General features: G+C 40.2%; 1 protein-coding gene across 1 annotated transcript in view; it reads right to left on the reverse strand.

Moving 5' to 3' along the window:
* wnt1 (wingless-type MMTV integration site family, member 1) overlaps nt 1–12,811 on the reverse strand; it is a 268,502-nt gene that overhangs the window by 49,649 nt on the left and 206,042 nt on the right. The window lies entirely within an intron of this gene.

Raw genomic sequence — 12,811 nt, forward strand, 5'->3', positions numbered from 1 at the left:
TGTCAATTACACCAAGGAGTGTAACTATCTTCTCAATTACACCAAGGTGTGTTACTGTCTTGTCAATTACACCAAGGTGTGTTACTGTCTTGTCAATCACACCGAGCAGTGTTACTATCTTGTCAATTACACCAAGGTGTGTTACTGTTTTGTCAATTACAGCAAGGAGTGTTAATGTCTTGCCAATTACACCAGGGCGTGTTGCTGTCTTGTCAATTACACCACGGTCTGTTTCTATCTTGTCAATTACGCCAAGATGTGTTAATGCCTTGTCAATTACACCAAGATGTGTGACTGTCTAGTCAATTACAGCACGGTGTGTTAATGTCTTCCCAATTACACCAGGGCGTGTTACTGTCTTGTCAATTACATCAAGGTGTGTTACTGTCTTGTTAATTACACCAAGATGTGTTACTGTGTTGTCAATTGCACCAAGCTGTGTTACTGCATTGTCAATTACACCCAGGTGTGCCACTCTCTCGTCAATTATACCAAGGTGTGTTTATGTCTTGTCAATTACACAAAAGTGTACTAATGTCTTGTCAATTACACCAAGGAGTGTTACTATCTTCTCAATTACACCAAGGTGTGTTACTGTCTTGTCAATTACACCGAGGTGTGTTACTATCTTGTCAATTACACCGAGGTGCGTTACTATCTTGTCAATTACACCGAGGAGTGTTACTATCTTGTCAATTACAGCAAGGTGTGTTCATGTCTTGCCAATTACACCAGGGTGTGTCACTGTGTAGTCAATTACAGCAAGGTGTCTTACTGTCTTGTTAATTACAACAAAGTGTGTTAATGTCTTGCCAATTACAGCAAGATGCGTTAATGTCTTGCCAATTACACCAAGGTGTGTTACTATCTTGTCAAATACACCAACGTGTGTTGCCGTTTTGTCAATTCCTGCAAGGTGTGTTAATGTCTTGCCAATTACAAAGGTGTGTTAATGTGTTGCCAATTACACCAAGGTGTGTTGCTGTCTTCTGAATGTGTTAATGTCTTGTCAATTCCACCAAGGTGTGTTCATGTCTTGCCAATTACATCAGGTTGTGCCACTGTCTTGCCAATTACACCAAGGTGTGTTACTGTCTTGTCAATTACACCAAGGTGTGTTAATGTCTTGTCAATCACATCAAGATGTGCCACTGTCTTGTCAATTACACCAGGGTGTGTCACTGTGTAGTCAATTACAGCAAGGTGTCTTACTGTCTTGTTAATTACAACAAAGTGTGTTAATGTCTTGCCAATTACAGCAAGATGCGTTAATGTCTTGCCAATTACACCAAGGTGTGTTAATGTCGTGTCAATTACACTAGGGAATGTTACTGACTTGTCAATTACACCAAGGTGTGTTAATGTCATGCCAATTACACCGGGGCGTGTTACTGTCTTGTCAATTACACCAAGGTGTGTTTCTAGCTTGTCAATTACGCCAAGGTGTGTTAATGTCATATCAATTACACCAAGTTGTGTGACCGTCTTATCAATTACAGCAAGGTGTGTTACTGACTTGTCAATTACACCAAGGTGTGTTCATGTCATGCCAATTACAACAAGGTGTATTAATGTCTTGTCAATCACATCAAGATGTGGCACTGTCTTGTCAATTACACCAAGGTGAGTTACTGTCTTGTCAATTACACCAATGTGTGTTATTGTCTTGTCAATTACAGCAAGGTGTGTTAATGTGTTGCCAATTACACCAAGCTGTGTTACTAGCGTGTCAATTACACCAAGGTGTGTTATTGTCTTGTCAATTACAGCAAGGTGTGTTAATGTGTTGCCAATTACACCAGAGCGTGTTACTGTCTTGTCAATTACACCATGGTGTGTTCATGTCTTGTCAATTACACAAAAGTGTACTAATGTCTTGTCAATTATACCAAGGTGTGTTAATGTCTTGCCAATTACACCAAGGTGTGTTTCTAGCTTGTCAATTACGCCAAGGTGTGTTAATGCCATGTCAATTACACGAAGTTGTGTGACCGACTTGTCAATTACAGCAAGGTGTGTTACTGACTTGTCAATTACACCAAGGTGTGTTCATGTCATGCCAATTACAACAAGGTGTGTTAATGTCTTGTCACTCACATCAAGATGTGGCACTGTCTTGTCAATTACACCAAGGTGTGTTACTGTCTTGTCAATTACACCAAGGTGTGTTACTGTCTTGTCAATTACACCAAGGTGTGTTACTAGCTTTTCAGTAACACTAAGGTGTGTTAATGCCTTGTCAATTACAGCAAGGTGTGCTACTGCCTTGTCAATTACAGCAGGTTGTGTTAATGCCTTCACAATTACACCAGGGCATTTTACTGCCTTGTCAATTACACCAAGGTGTGTTAATGTCTTGCCAATTACAGCAAGGAGTGTTAAGGTCTTGCCAATTACACCAATGTATATTACCAGCTTGTCAATTACAGTAAGGTGTTTTAATGTCTTTAAAACTACACCAAGGTGTGCCACTGTCTTGTCAATTACACCAAGTTGTGTTACTGTCTTGTCAATTAACGAAGGTGTGTTACTGCCTTGTCAATTACACCAACATGTGTTACTGTCTTAACAATTACACCAAGGTGTATGCCTATCTTGTCAATTCCAGCAAGGTGTTTTACTGTCTTGACAATTACAGCAAGGTGTGTTAATGACTTGCCAATTTCACCAAGGCGTGTTACTATCTTGTCAATTACAGCAAGGTGTGCTAATGTCTTGACAATTACACCAAGGTGTGTTACTGTCTTGTCAATTACACCAAAGCGTGTTACTATCTTGTCAATTACACCAAGGTGTGTTGCTGTCTTCTGAATTACAGCAAGGTATGTTAATGTCTTGCCAATTACACCAGGGTATGTTACTGCCTTGTCAATTACACCAAGGTGTGTTTCTAGCTTTTCAATTACGCCAAGGTGTGTCAATGCCTTGTCAATTACACCAAGTTGTGTAACTGTCTTGTCAATTACACCAAGGTGTGTTGATGTCATGCCAATTACAACAAGGTGTGTTCATGTCTTGTCAATTACACCAAGGTGTGTTAATGTCTTGTCAATCACATCAAGATGAGCCACTGTCTTGTCAATTACACCAAGGTGTGTCACTGTCTTGTCAATTACACCAAGTTGTGTTACTGTCTTGGCAATTATCGAAGGTGTGTTACTGCCTTGTCAATTACACCAAGGTGTGTTACTGTCTTAACAATTACACCAAGGTGTATGCCTATCTTGTCAATTCCAGCAAGGTGTTTTACTGTCTTGTCAATTACAGCAAGGTGTGTTAATGACTTGCCAATTTCACCAAGCCGTGTTACTATCTTGTCAATTATACCAAGGTGTGTTACTGTCTTGTCAATCACGCCAAGGTGTGTTACTATCTTGCCAATTACACCAACGTGTGTTACTATCTTGTCAAATACACCAAGGTGTGTTACTGTCTTGTCAATTACAGCAAGGTGTGTTAATGTCTGGCCAATTGCACCAGGGCGTGCTGCTGTCTTATCAATTATAGCAAGGTGTGCTAATGTCTTGACAATTACACCAAAGCGTATTACTATCTTGTCAATTACACCAAGGTGTGTTGCTCTCTTCTGAATTACAGCAAGGTATGTTAATGTCTTGCCAATTACACCAGGGCATGTTACTGCCTTGTCAATTACACCAAGGTGTGTTTCTAGCTTTTCAATTACGCCAAGGTGTGTCAATGCTTTGTCAATTACACCAAGTTGTGTGACTGTCTTGTCAATTACACCAGGGTGTGTTACTCTCTTGTCAATTACAGCAAGGTGTGTTACTCTCTTGTCAATTACACCAAGGTGTGTTAATGTCTTGCCAATTACACAAAGGTGTGTTACTGTCTTGTCAATCACATCAAGATGTGCCACTGTCTTGTCAATTACACCAAGGTGTGTTACTGTCTTATCAATTACACCAAGGTGTGTTTCTAGCTTGTCAATTACGCCAAGGTGTGTTGATGCCTTGTCAATTACACCAGGTTCTGTGACTCTCTTGTCAATTACACCAAGGTGTGTTCATGTCATGCCAATTACAACAAGGTGTGTTCATGTCTTGTCAATCACATCAAGATGTGCCACTGTCTTGTCAATTACACCAAGGTGTGTCACTGTCTTGTCAATTACACCAAGTTGTTTTACTATCTTGTCAACAACACAAAGGTGTGTTAATACCTTGTCAATTACAGCAAGGTGTGCTCCTGCTTGTCAAATCCACCAATGTGTGTTACTGCCTTATCAATTACTCCAAGGTGTGTTAATGTCTTACCAATTACAGCAAGGAGTGTTAAAGTCTTGCAATTACACCAAGGTGTGTTACTATCTTGTCAAATACACCAAGGCGTGTTACTGTCTTGTCAATCACTGCAAGGTGTGTTAATGCCTTGTCAATTACACCAAGGTGTGTTAATGTCGTGCAAATTACACTAGGGCACGTTACTATCTTGTCAATTACACCAAGGTGTGTTACTGTCTTGTCAATTGCACCAAGGCGTGTTACAGTGTTGTCAATTACACCAAGGTGTGTTAATGCCTTGTCAATTACACCAAGGTGTGTTACTGTCTTGTCAATTACACCAAGGTGTGTTAATGCCTTGTCAATTACACCAAGGCGTGTTACTGTTTTGTCAATTACAGCAAGGAGTGTTAATGTCTTGCCAATTACACCAGGGCATGTTACTGTCTTGTCAATTACACCACGGTGTGTTTCTATCTTGTCAATTACGCCAAGGTGTGTTAATGCCTTGTCAATTACACCAAGATGTGTGACTGTCTTGTCAATTACAGCACGGTGTGTTAATGTCTTCCCAATTACACCAGGGCGTGTTACTGTCTTGTGAATTACACCAAGGTGTGTTACTGTCTTGTCAATTACACCAAGACGTGTTACTGTGTTGTCAATTGCACCAAGCTGTGTTACTGTCTTATCAATTACACCCAGGTGTGCCACTGTCTCGTCAATTATACCAAGGTGTGTTTATGTCTTGTCAATTACACAAAAGTGTACTAATGTCTTGTCAATTACACCAAGGAGTGTAACTATCTTCTCAATTACACCAAGGTGTGTTACTGTCTTGTCAATTACACCAAGGTGTGTTACTGTCTTGTCAATTACACCGAGGAGTGTTACTATCTTGTCAATTACACCAAGGTGTGTTACTGTTTTGTCAATTACAGCAAGGAGTGTTAATGTGTTGCCAATTACACCAGGGCGTGTTACTGTCTTGTCAATTACACCACGGTGTGTTTCTATCTTGTCAATTACGCCAAGGTGTGTTAATGCCTTGTCAATTACACCAAGATGTGTGACTGTCTAGTCAATTACAGCACGGTGTGTTACTATCTTGTCAATTACACCGAGGTGCGTTACTATCTTGTCAATTACACCGAGGAGTGTTACTATCTTGTCAATTACAGCAAGGTGTGTTCATGTCTTGCCAATTACACCAGGGTGTGTCACTGTGTAGTCAATTACAGCAAGGTGTCTTACTGTCTTGTTAATTACAACAAAGTGTGTTAATGTCTTGCCAATTACAGCAAGATGCGTTAATGTCTTGCCAATTACTCCAAGGTGTGTTGCTATCTTGTCAAATACACCAACGTGTGTTACCGTTTTGTCAATTCCTGCAAGGTGTGTTAATGTCTTGCCAATTACAAAGGTGTGTTAATGTGTTGCCAATTACACCAAGGTGTGTTGCTGTCTTCTGAATGTGTTAATGTCTTGTCAATTCCACCAAGGTGTGTTACTGTCTTGTCAATTACACCAAGGTATGCCACTGTCTTGCCAATTACACCAAGGTGTGTTACTGTCTTGTCAATTACACCAAGGTGTGTTACTGTCTTGTCAATTACACCAAGGTGTGTTAATGTCGTGTCAATTACACGAGGGAATGTTACTGACTTGTCAATTACACCAAGGTGTGTTAATGTCATGCCAATTACACCGGGGCGTGTTACTGTCTTGTCAATTACACCAAGGTGTGTTTCTAGCTTGTCAATTACGCCAAGGTGTGTTAATGTCATGTCAATTACACCAAGTTGTGTGACCGTCTTATCAATTACAGCAAGCTGTGTTACTGACTTGTCAATTACACCAAGGTGTGTTCATGTCATGCCAATTACAACAAGGTGTATTAATGTCTTGTCAATCACATCAAGATGTGGCACTGTCTTGTCAATTACACCAAGGTGTGTTACTGTCTTGTCAATTACACCAAGGTGTGTTACTGTCTTGTCAATAACACTAAGGTGTGTTACTGTCTTGTCAATTACACCAAGGTGTGTTACTGTATTGTCAATTACACCAAGATGTGTAACTGTGTTGTCAATTGCACCAAGCTGTGTTACTGTCTTATAAATTACACCCAGGTGTGCCAGTCTCGTCAATTATACCAAGGTGTGTTTATGTCTTGTCAATTACACAAAAGTGTACGAATGTCTTGTCAATTACACCAAGGAGTGTAACTATCTTCTCAATTACACCAAGGTGTGTTACTGTCTTGTCAATTACACCAAGGTGTGTTACTGTCTTGTCAATCACACCGAGCAGTGTTACTATCTTGTCAATTACACCAAGGTGTGTTACTGTTTTGTCAATTACAGCAAGGAGTGTTAATGTCTTGCCAATTACACCAGGGCGTGTTGCTGTCTTGTCAATTACACCACGGTGTGTTTCTATCTTGTCAATTACGCCAAGATGTGTTAATGCCTTGTCAATTACACCAAGATGTGTGACTGTCTAGTCAATTACAGCACGGTGTGTTAATGTCTTCCCAATTACACCAGGGCGTGTTACTGTCTTGTCAATTACATCAAGGTGTGTTACTGTCTTGTCAATTACACCAAGATGTGTTACTGTGTTGTCAATTGCACCAAGCTGTGTTACTGCATTGTCAATTACACCCAGGTGTGCCACTGTCTCGTCAATTATACCAAGGTGTGTTTATGTCTTGTCAATTACACAAAAGTGTACTAATGTCTTGTCAATTACACCAAGGAGTGTTACTATCTTCTCAATTACACCAAGGTGTGTTACTGTCTTGTCAATTACACCGAGGTGTGTTACTATCTTGTCAATTACACCGAGGTGCGTTACTATCTTGTCAATTACACCAAGGTGTGTTCATGTCATGCCAATTACAACAAGGTGTGTTAATGTCTTGTCAATCACATCAAGATGTGGCACTCTCTTGTCAATTACACCAAGGTGTGTTACTGTCTTGTCAATTACACCAAGGTGTGTTACTAGCTTGTCAATTACACCAAGGTGTGTTACTGTCTTGTCAATTACACCAAGGTGTGTTACTATCTTGTCAATAACACTAAGGTGTGTTAAGGCCTTGTCAATTACAGCAAGGTGTGCTACTGCCTTGTCAATTACAGCAGGTTGTGTTAATGTCTTGCCAATTACACCAGGGCATTTTACTGCCTTGTCAATTACACCAAGGTGTGTTAATGTCTTGCCAATTACACCAAGGTGTGTTACTAGCTTGTCAATAACACTAAGGTGTGTTAAGGCCTTGTCAATTACAGCAAGGTGTGCTACTGCCTTGTCAATTACAGCAGGTTGTGTTAATGCCTTGACAATTACACCAGGGCATTTTACTGCCTTGTCAATTACACCAAGGTGTGTTAATGTCTTGCCAATTACAGCAAGGAGTGTTAAGGTCTTGCCAATTACACCAATGTATATTACCAGCTTGTCAATTACAGTAAGGTGTTTTAATGCCTTTAAAACTACACCAAGGTGTGCCACTGTCTTGTCAATTACACCAAGTTGTGTTACTGTCTTGTCAATTAACAAAGGTGTGTTACTGTCTTAACAATTACACCAAGTTGTGTTACTGTCTTGTCAATTAACGAAGGTGTGTTACTGCCTTGTCAATTACACCAAGGTGTGTTACTGTCTTAACAATTACACCAAGGTGTATGCCTATCTTGTCAATTCCAGCAAGGTGTTTTACTGTCTTGACAATTACAGCAAGGTGTGTTAATGACTTGCCAATTTCACCAAGGCGTGTTACTATCTTGTCAATTACAGCAAGGTGTGCTAATGTCTTGACAATTACACCAAGGTGTGTTACTGTCTTGTCAATTACACCAAAGCGTGTTACTATCTTGTCAATTACACCAAGGTGTGTTGCTGTCTTCTGAATTACAGCAAGGTATGTTAATGTCTTGCCAATTACACCAGGGTATGTTACTGCCTTGTCAATTACACCAAGGTGTGTTTCTAGCTTTTCAATTACGCCAAGGTGTGTCAATGCCTTGTCAATTACACCAAGTTGTGTAACTGTCTTGTCAATTACACCAAGGTGTGTTCATGTCATGCCAATTACAACAAGGTGTGTTCATGTCTTGTCAATTACACCAAGGTGTGTTAATGTCTTGTCAATCACATCAAGATGAGCCACTGTCTTGTCAATTACACCAAGGTGTGTCACTGTCTTGTCAATTACACCAAGTTGTGTTACTGTCTTGGCAATTATCGAAGGTGTGTTACTGCCTTGTCAATTACACCAAGGTGTGTTACTGTCTTAACAATTACACCAAGGTGTATGCCTATCTTGTCAATTCCAGCAAGGTGTTTTACTGTCTTGTCAATTACAGCAAGGTGTGTTAATGACTTGCCAATTTCACCAAGCCGTGTTACTATCTTGTCAATTATACCAAGGTGTGTTACTGTCTTGTCAATCACGCCAAGGTGTGTTAATGTCTGGCCAATTGCACCATGGCGTGCTGCTGTCTTATCAATTATAGCAAGGTGTGCTAATGTCTTGACAATTACACCAAAGCGTATTACTATCTTGTCAATTACACCAAGGTGTGTTGCTCTCTTCTGAATTACAGCAAGGTATGTTAATGTCTTGCCAATTACACCAGGGCATGTTACTGCCTTGTCAATTACACCAAGGTGTGTTTCTAGCTTTTCAATTACGCCAAGGTGTGTCAATGCTTTGTCAATTACACCAAGTTGTGTGACTGTCTTGTCAATTACACCAGGGTGTGTTACTCTCTTGTCAATTACACCAAGGTGTGTTACTCTCTTGTCAATTACACCAAGGTGTGTTAATGTCTTGCCAATTACACAAAGGTGTGTTACTGTCTTGTCAATCACATCAAGATGTGCCACTGTCTTGTCAATTACACCAAGTTGTGTTACTGTCTTATCAATTACACCAAGGTGTGTTTCTAGCTTGTCAATTACGCCAAGGTGTGTTGATGCCTTGTCAATTACACCAGGTTCTGTGACTCTCTTGTCAATTACACCAAGGTGTGTTCATGTCATGCCAATTACAACAAGGTGTGTTCATGTCTTGTCAATTACACCAAGGTGTGTTAATGTCTTGTCAATCACATCAAGATGTGCCACTGTCTTGTCAATTACACCAAGGTGTGTCACTGTCTTGTCAATTACACCAAGTTGTTTTACTATCTTGTCAACAACACAAAGGTGTGTTAATGCCTTGTCAATTACAGCAAGGTGTGCTCCTGCTTGTCAAATACACCAATGTGTGTTACTGCCTTATCAATTACTCCAAGGTGTGTTAATGTCTTACCAATTACAGCAAGGAGTGTTAAAGTCTTGCAATTACACCAAGGTGTGTTACTATCTTGTCAAATACACCAAGGCGTGTTACTGTCTTGTCAATTACTGCAAGGTGTGTTAATGCCTTGTCAATTACACCAAGGTGTGTTAATGTCGTGCAAATTACACTAGGGCACGTTACTATCTTGTCAATTACACCAAGGTGTGTTACTGTCTTGTCAATTGCACCAAGGCGTGTTACAGTGTTGTCAATTACACCAAGGTGTGTTAATGCCTTGTCAATTACACCAAGGTGTGTTACTGTCTTGTCAATTACACCAAGGTGTGTTAATGCCTTGTCAATTACACCAAGGCGTGTTACTGTTTTGTCAATTACAGCAAGGAGTGTTAATGTCTTGCCAATTACACCAGGGCATGTTACTGTCTTGTCAATTACACCACGGTGTGTTTCTATCTTGTCAATTACGCCAAGGTGTGTTAATGCCTTGTCAATTACACCAAGATGTGTGACTGTCTTGTCAATTACAGCACGGTGTGTTAATGTCTTCCCAATTACACCAGGGCGTGTTACTGTCTTGTGAATTACACCAAGGTGTGTTACTGTCTTGTCAATTACACCAAGACGTGTTACTGTGTTGTCAATTGCACCAAGCTGTGTTACTGTCTTATCAATTACACCCAGGTGTGCCACTGTCTCGTCAATTATACCAAGGTGTGTTTATGTCTTGTCAATTACACAAAAGTGTACTAATGTCTTGTCAATTACACCAAGGAGTGTAACTATCTTCTCAATTACACCAAGGTGTGTTACTGTCTTGTCAATTACACCAAGGTGTGTTACTGTCTTGTCAATTACACCAAGGTGTGTTACTGTCTTGTCAATTACACCGAGGAGTGTTACTATCTTGTCAATTACACCAAGGTGTGTTACTGTTTTGTCAATTACAGCAAGGAGTGTTAATGTGTTGCCAATTACACCAGGGCGTGTTACTGTCTTGTCAATTACACCACGGTGTGTTTCTATCTTGTCAATTACGCCAAGGTGTGTTAATGCCTTGTCAATTACACCAAGATGTGTGACTGTCGAGTCAATTACAGCACGGTGTGTTACTATCTTGTCAATTACACCGAGGTGCGTTACTATCTTGTCAATTACACCGAGGAGTGTTACTATCTTGTCAATTACAGCAAGGTGTGTTCATGTCTTGCCAATTACACCAGGGTGTGTCACTGTGTAGTCAATTACAGCAAGGTGTCTCACTGTCTTGTTAATTACAACAAAGTGTGTTAATGTCTTGCCAATTACAGCAAGATGCGTTAATGTCTTGCCAATTACACCAAGGTGTGTTGCTATCTTGTCAAATACACCAACGTGTGTTACCGTTTTGTCAATTCCTGCAAGGTGTGTTAATGTCTTGCCAATTACAAAGGTGTGTTAATGTGTTGCCAATTACACCAAGGTGTGTTGCTGTCTTCTGAATGTGTTAATGTCTTGTCAATTCCACCAAGGTGTGTTACTGTCTTGTCAATTACACCAAGGTATGCCACTGTCTTGCCAATTACACCAAGGTGTGTTACTGTCTTGTCAATTACACCAAGGTGTGTTACTGTCTTGTCAATTACACCAAGGTGTGTTAATGTCGTGTCAATTACACGAGGGAATGTTACTGACTTGTCAATTACACCAAGGTGTGTTAATGTCATGCCAATTACACCGGGGCGTGTTACTGTCTTGTCAATTACACCAAGGTGTGTTTCTAGCTTGTCAATTACGCCAAGGTGTGTTAATGTCATGTCAATTACACCAAGTTGTGTGACCGTCTTATCAATTACAGCAAGGTGTGTTCATGTCATGCCAATTACAACAAGGTGTATTAATGTCTTGTCAATCACATCAAGATGTGGCACTGTCTTGTCAATTACACCAAGGTGTGTTACTGTCTTGTCAATTACACCAAGGTGTGTTCATGTCATGCCAATTACAACAAGGTGTATTAATGTCTTGTCAATCACATCAAGATGTGGCACTGTCTTGTCAATTACAGCAAGCTGTGTTACTGACTTGTCAATTACACCAAGGTGTGTTCATGTCATGCCAATTACAACAAGGTGTATTAATGTCTTGTCAATCACATCAAGATGTGGCACTGTCTTGTCAATTACACCAAGGTGTGTTACTGTCATGTCAATTACACCAAGGTGTGTTACTGTATTGTCAATAACACTAAGGTGTGTTACTGTCTTGTCAATTACACCAAGGTGTGTTACTGTATTGTCAATTACACCAAGATGTGTAACTGTGTTGTCAATTGCACCAAGCTGTGTTACTGTCTTATCAATTACACCCAGGTGTGCCACTGTCTCGTCAATTATACCAAGGTGTGTTTATGTCTTGTCAATTACACAAAAGTGTACGAATGTCTTGTCAATTACACCAAGGAGTGTAACTATCTTCTCAATTACACCAAGGTGTGTTACTGTCTTGTCAATTACACCAAGGTGTGTTACTGTCTTGTCAATCACACCGAGCAGTGTTACTATCTTGTCAATTACACCAAGGTGTGTTACTGTTTTGTCAATTACAGCAAGGAGTGTTAATGTCTTGCCAATTACACCAGGGCGTGTTGCTGTCTTGTCAATTACACCACGGTCTGTTTCTATCTTGTCAATTATGCCAAGATGTGTTAATGCCTTGTCAATTACACCAAGCTGTGTTACTGTCTTATCAATTACACCCAGGTGTGCCACTGTCTCGTCAATTATACCAAGGTGTGTTTATGTCTTGTCAATTACACAAAAGTGTACTAATGTCTTGTCAATTACACCAAGGAGTGTAACTATCTTCTCAATTACACCAAGGTGTGTTACTGTCTTGTCAATTACACCAAGGTGTGTTACTGTCTTGTCAATTACACCGAGGAGTGTTACTATCTTGTCAATTACACCAAGGTGTGTTACTGTTTTGTCAATTACAGCAAGGAGTGTTAATGTGTTGCCAATTACACCAGGGCGTGTTACTGTCTTGTCAATTACACCACGGTGTGTTTCTATCTTGTCAATTACGCCAAGGTGTGTTAATGCCTTGTCAATTACACCAAGATGTGTGACTGTCTAGTCAATTACAGCACGGTGTGTTACTATCTTGTCAATTACACCGAGGTGCGTTACTATCTTGTCAATTACACCGAGGAGTGTTACTATCTTGTCAATTACAGCAAGGTGTGTTCATGTCTTGCCAATTACACCAGGGTGTG

The sequence above is a fragment of the Scyliorhinus torazame genome, chromosome X, assembly GCF_047496885.1.
Source record: "Scyliorhinus torazame isolate Kashiwa2021f chromosome X, sScyTor2.1, whole genome shotgun sequence".
Classification (NCBI taxonomy): domain Eukaryota; kingdom Metazoa; phylum Chordata; class Chondrichthyes; order Carcharhiniformes; family Scyliorhinidae; genus Scyliorhinus; species Scyliorhinus torazame.